The sequence below is a fragment of the Pimephales promelas genome, chromosome 2 (assembly GCF_988280905.1).
Source record: "Pimephales promelas chromosome 2, fPimPro1.hap1.1, whole genome shotgun sequence".
NCBI classification, from domain to species: Eukaryota; Metazoa; Chordata; class Actinopteri; order Cypriniformes; family Leuciscidae; genus Pimephales; species Pimephales promelas.
The window spans coordinates 38,146,190-38,152,797 of record NC_142770.1 but is presented as its reverse complement, the minus strand read 5'-3'; the positions used below and the strand labels follow the sequence as shown (position 1 = coordinate 38,152,797).

Genomic DNA, 6,608 nt, shown 5'->3' with positions numbered 1-6,608 from the left:
TTAGCTCCTATGTACTTAACGGACCTTCTTTCGCCCTACAATCCACCGCGTTCCTTAAGATCACTAAATTCAAGGCTTCTGGTCATTCCTAGGATATCGAAGTCCAGTAAAGGAGGGAGGGCGTTCTCGCATTTAGCTCCAAAACTCTGGAATAGCCTTCCCGATACGGTCCGAGCCTCTGACTCGCTGACACAGTTTAAAACTAGATTAAAGACGCATCTCTTTAGTCAAGCATTCACATAATGCTTACCTTCTAGTCCTCTGTTATGCCATACGGAACCGTTTGCCACTGAAACTGCTTAATATATATATATGATATTCATGACATTTATGACAGTGGGTTAGAATGTAAATAAATGTTTCTACTTTAAACTTTGGTAGAATACTGATCCTTTCACAGCCAAATTGAGTACACTTTAATATTGTAAAAAAAAATATATATATATATATATATATATATATATACACATACATGGAATGAATTTTTTTAATATTCCATACCATTTACAGAGTGTTTTCTACAAGATCTCCAACACTCACTAAGTGAATTCTCTGGTGATGAAGCATCACCTCTTGAAACCCCAAGAGATCCTCTTCTGGCTTCCTCAAACTGGAGCAAAAGACAAAGTCTCTTTTCAGAGAGGTGGAGGGCAGAGAGACCCCGCCTGGTAAACACGGCTGCGGAAAGGGAACATGTGGCAACACACATCTGCCAACAGTGTGGGAGCAATCCAGCGGCTGTCCGGTGTTGTGACTGTAGACCACGTCCCTTCTTCTGTGCTGAATGTGACGTCAGCATGCACACCAGACATGTTCTTCACAACAGAGATGCCATGACTGCTGGATTCTTCCAACCATTGCCTCCAACAACTTACGTGGTGGATAAGGCTCTTTCCCATTGTGGTAAGTTCTGGTTTGTGTACAACATGTATAATTTTCACAATAGTTAAGCTCATAAGCTTTATTATTTAAATTATGCCTTTTTTTTATTTTCCATTTTTTTTCCATTATTGTTTTATCTTGGATTTATCTTCATTGCCATTGATCTATTACAATCTCAGTCAATACAAATTGATCATAATTAAAAAAAAAAAAAAAACATATGTTCATATGTTTAACATATGTTATAACATCCCAGCGTCTCTATAAAGATAACGATGGCAACAAAGGTCGAGCCAGAATCCGCCGCAAGATCAGGGAGGAGAAGGGAATCCTGACATCTGTTGTGGAGAAATACAACAGAATGGTTCCAATCACAGAAACTCTTTGCCTAGACACCATTTTGTCTGGTGAGACAGCTTGGCCATGGCAGCTCCCACACAGTGGTATGTACACTAGACTGTTGACTGCTACTGACAAATCTGATACATAATGACTTCAAATGTTATTCAGCAACCCCATTCTATTTTAGAGGGTCTTTGAAGGTTGATGTTTAATACTAATGATTTGTTTATTTATCATAAATGCATTCCAGACTCTGTCGATCTAAGGACAAAGAGAAGAGCTTTTGACATCATCATGTCAGTAAGGAGGCTTGAGGAGGAGCAGAAGATTCTTGTTGCAGAGATGGACCACCATTGGAAATCTCCCTCAGCTCGTTCTGATACCCTCAGAGAGCTGTCCTGCTTATTTTCAAGTGAGACACTCTATATTATGTATTTGTAATAAATTACATAACCATAGTAGCCTGGGAAAACCCATACAACTTCCGGCAAATTTAGATTTGCTCTGAAAGTTATTCCGGCAAAGAGCTCATTCAAGCTCATTTCCAATCCGTCGAAATCGCGGTACCAATCAGAAACGTTGGGGCGGGCTTTACACGATGACAACAGTGCTAGGATTTTGAAGCAGATTTTGTAGCCTACATTATAAAGTTGGGTGCCGCTGTCAAATCACTCGTTCGAATCAGCTATCGTGTCTGTTTTAAGCGCTTTGAACGTTTCCTTTGTGTTAAAAACCGAGCAAAGAACAACACTCGGAGATGTTTCTCCGCCGCTCTGCATACGTCATCTCCTTCATCACTCTGATTGGTTTTAGGTCTATCCGCGATGTCCGTTGGTGACGCCCCTCTGGAATGAAAATGATTTGTCTATGATGCTTTGCCAGACCATAACTCAATTATGAATGAATGGTCTGGTTGCAACCAGGCTATAGCCATAGGGTTGCACCGACAAAAGATTGCTATTAGGAGGCCCTAATAAATATACACACAACAATGATGACTGTTTATAATGTTTCTAAGGCTGGTATTATATTCTTGTGTTCCTCTTTTAAGATTCGCAATGTGATCTAAGTGGAGAGGGTTTGAAAGGTCTGCACAGCATCATCCTCAGAAAGTGGCATCAAATCAGAGAAATGAAGGTGCAAGCAATAGACTGTTACCTCCAAGTTTTGTCTGGAGCAGAGAACATCAGCTTTTTGGACAATGCATCATCTGATGAGTACGACAGTGACGATGACATTTCTGATGATGGACTGTAATCTACAAGACTGTAACACCTTTCATACTTGGACAATAGCCTTAACTATGAATATAAAGCATGTAATAAAATCTGCTATTTATCACCATATAAATAAAACCAAAGTGTAACCTCTTCTTTCACATGCATAGAAATGTGTACATGCATGCCTCTTAAACCAGTCAGTGATGGAATGTAATTGCATTAATTAAAGTACTGTACTGTGAGGTATAGTAACTTTCATTAGTTGAACTGTAGGGTGCTGTATAACAATGGGCTTTATGCCCAGCTGCACTACTTCCTGAACTTAAGCCAGCTCCTTATTTCCGGTCTGCCATTATTGGCCAAATTGATTAATTTAGGTGTGTCTGATTATTGTTGCCGTGACTACTGAGGTCAAGCACACCTGAATTAATCAATTTGGCCAATAATGGCAGACAGGAAACAAGGAGCTGACTGAAGTTCAGGAAGTAGTGCAGCTGGGCATAAAGCCAATTGAAACCTGTTTAGTGACATGGAAGAAGCAGATTATGAGGAGGAATACCATAATGATGAGGAGGAATAATCATTATTATGATCACTACAGATCATTTGTTAGACAATACATAAAAAAAAAAAAATTAAGAACAGAATCCAAAACACGCAGTTACCAAAAAGAAATGTATCGCAACTAAGTAATTTTGTTTTTGCAATTACGTTAAAAAGTATAATAATGACAAGGTGAATAAATTGTGTACTGTAAGCACTGCAAGTATAGAATTGTACTGAATATAGGTTAACGCTTCCTTTTACAGTACTGTACAGTACTTACAGTATACTTACCTAGAAAGTACATGGGCTAGTGGTAGGTTCAGGGTTAGAACATAGTTATTACCCAGTGATTGTATTTACTATAATTAGTATATAGTATGTACATGGGTAACGGGAATGTAAAATGCATATTGTTACCGAATATTATATAGTATTGAATGTCTTCAGCACTGTTTTGCATACTGTGAAAATACAGTAAAACAACTGCAAAAGACAAAAAGGTTACCGTGAAAAAAGCCTAAATCAAAAGCATGTTACAGTTTTTACCAACTGCCTACACACAAAATCTTTTCATGTCACATGATTTTTGAAACCTCTCACTCAAAGTGCAAAACTATATGCCAAATCTTCAAACCATACGTTATTTCTCAGCTTTTGACTCAGTTTTCAATTGCATAAAACACTTTTTTTTTCCAAAACACTACACACAATTCTCTTAAAAATAAGATAGCTACACAAGATAGCTAAAACACAAAGACACAACCAATCAAAATGCTACACTTATTCACCAGGTCACACACACACTCCTCACATGTGCAAACATTACACACACTCCTCACATGTGCAAACATTGCTTATGTACATGTTTATAGTTTTGTTGTATGCTATGTATACAATAGTAATGTTTGGCCTAATATATAATTTCTGTTTCTACATTGCATTAGTGTTTACGCGTACTTGTTACCCCTCTCAGCAGATTACTCTCACTGTAGAACATTGTATTGAAATGTAGATATAAGCCTATGAAAGACCAAAGAGCTTTAGATTTAGAACAGCAGTGTTTACATGGTATATTCAAAAGTGTATTATTATGAAAGACGTGTTTGCTATTTGATGCAAATGCTTCATTCTGACATGTGTTTATGGCATTTTGAATGCAGTGGTCCATTTTGAAGGAGATGTGAGGCATTTTGCAGTTTGTGTGTGCAGTTTTGAGAATTGTGTGTATAGTTTTGAAAAGAGACTTAGTTTTGAAAACGTGTGTAAACAGAAATGTACACTCAGAAGAATTATTGCAAAATCATGGTCAGTGAGAGAGTGATTCTGCTTCCCCAGATAGCAAACTGACATTGAATCAACGTGGAAAATGACATCGAAACAACGTTGATCTGACATTGTTTTGCTCATCGAATTAACGTTGAACCAACGTCAGGCGCGTCATTCTTTCAAAACTAACGGAAAATCAACTTAAAATCAACGCGTTGTTTCAACGTTATGAAAGCAAACCAATTTTCGATTTCATTTAGCTTTGAAGAATGCCGCGTCTGACGTTGGTTCAACGTTAATTCGATGAGCAAATCAACGTTGTTTCAATGTCATGAGAGACGTCGTTTCCGCGTTGATTCAATGTCAGTTTGCTGTCTGGGTCAGCATCATGTCTTCATGTTGGTCCGGCCGGAAGACCTTGGCCACATCACAGACAATGTCATCTCAGGCAAAAGGAAAATCGCTAAAGCAGATCCAGCCTTTAAAACATTCTCCACACCTTGCTCTGCTCTTTCTCATCCTCCTCCTCTTCCTCTTTGGTCACCACCTATTTCACATACTCTCCCTCTTATATTGTTACCATCCATTGTTTGTATCAACATTCAGTGCAACATTTTAAATCAATTTTGGAACTCTGAACTGACTTGTATTATGTGCAATTGGTTTGATCTCATCAATTAGAAATAAGTGAACAATTTTGAGTTGTTGTCTGTAAACGGGGTTAGTGTTTTAGCAATTCTGAAAAGTCTATTTTAAAACATTTGTAAAATATTACTGTATTTTTGTGTTACGAGTGCAGATCAAAACCAAACACAAGCATATATAAATATAGAAAAGGTGGGGAAAAAAATAATGTGCAGATATAAATGTGACTCAATACAGTTTGTTGTCCATGATGAAGAGAGTAGCTATATCCGACCTTCCTCCCTCAGGGGTCCCGTAGCACCCCTGGAAAAGCAAAAAAAAAAAAAAAAAAAAAACTCTGCAAAGTCTGCAAATGCAAAGTCTGATAAGTGTATAGAAGTGAAAATTGGTAGGACAATTATTTTTGTTATGTTTAATACATAATGTTGAACAGAGATGTCTGGCATACATGGAAAGGTGTTACAAAAGCATTTTAAAAAGTGCTCACAGTGAAATACCACATTTTAGTCTGAATCTCAAATATGTCGAAGAGATTAGCTTAATTAACATATTTAGATGTACTTTTGTTCATTAAAGATTGTATTTATTTAATTCCATAACAATACGTTTTAAAACTATATTACCCATGAGCCTCTATCGTTGTGTCACTGGGACGGGCGCTGTAAATTGTAGTTCATTGAAGTGTGTAGTTACACTACAGGGTTAGGGTTAGGATCTCGGTAAAGGTGTAATATCTTTTAATATAGCAATACCTCATTGTTAACTGGTAGTATTATTGACGTCATAACGACAGCAAAACATAGTTTGCGATATGGAGCGTTTTTTATTCTGACATAAACGTTAGTCCAACCACAGCTTGTCCTGCTGGCGCCATGGAAACGTCAAAACTACGTCACACTTGGCCATTTGGTGGTTCTTCCGACTTTTGATGTACACAAATCCAGGATATTTATTTATTTTGTTGTTATTTTTCATTGAAAGAAATACGACTTAATTTCCATGATTATTTATGTATAATGTATTGTATAACGTAATAATAATATATGAGCGATCTTACAAAAATACAAACTCTTGATAGTTATTATAGCATTGCAGTATTTGTTTTGAACAGATGTAAATAAATCTCTTAATCAAATTCAAAAGGGACTAACAAAAACCCCTTCAATGGAAACTATATATAATCTAATAAGTAAATTGAAGCCATCATGTTCACCTTGAATGCCCACTACCTTGTAGTTCACCTTAGTTTTTCATGTGATGTGCCAAAATATATGAAGACGTTTCTTTAACCCCTTCCCTTTGAAGAACACATTGCCCCTAATATATATATACGTGTATATATATATATATATATATATATATATATATATATATATATGATGAGTTCAGATGCAAAAGCCTCTAAGTGCCATTTGAAATTTTCTTCTAAAATGATGATTTTTATCAAGCTTGTATATTTAAGTTCAGTAATTTCACTTAAATGGCAATGAAAATTACCTATTAATTGTTATTTAAGTGAAATTACTGAATTACCGAGGATTGAACCACCAACCTTACGGTTCATAGACAACCCACATGAACCACTGAGCCACTACCGCCCTGTTTTTGCTAATCAAACAAAAATACAGGACTGATTTCCCAAAAGTCCTCTTAAAGGTTCTTGTGCACCAACTCCGTAATTCACGTCCGAGATTTTCGCACATTACA

The 6,608-nt window shown here is 36.7% G+C and overlaps 1 long non-coding RNA gene across 1 annotated transcript; it reads left to right on the top strand.

Moving 5' to 3' along the window:
* Nucleotides 1-1,139: 1,139 nt before the first annotated feature.
* LOC148997342 (uncharacterized) lies at nucleotides 1,140-2,335 on the top strand. The gene is made up of 3 exons (XR_016147184.1): nucleotides 1,140-1,325; nucleotides 1,475-1,636; nucleotides 2,276-2,335. It is a non-coding gene; the product is annotated as an uncharacterized LOC148997342 (long non-coding RNA).
* Nucleotides 2,336-6,608: the final 4,273 nt, after the last annotated feature.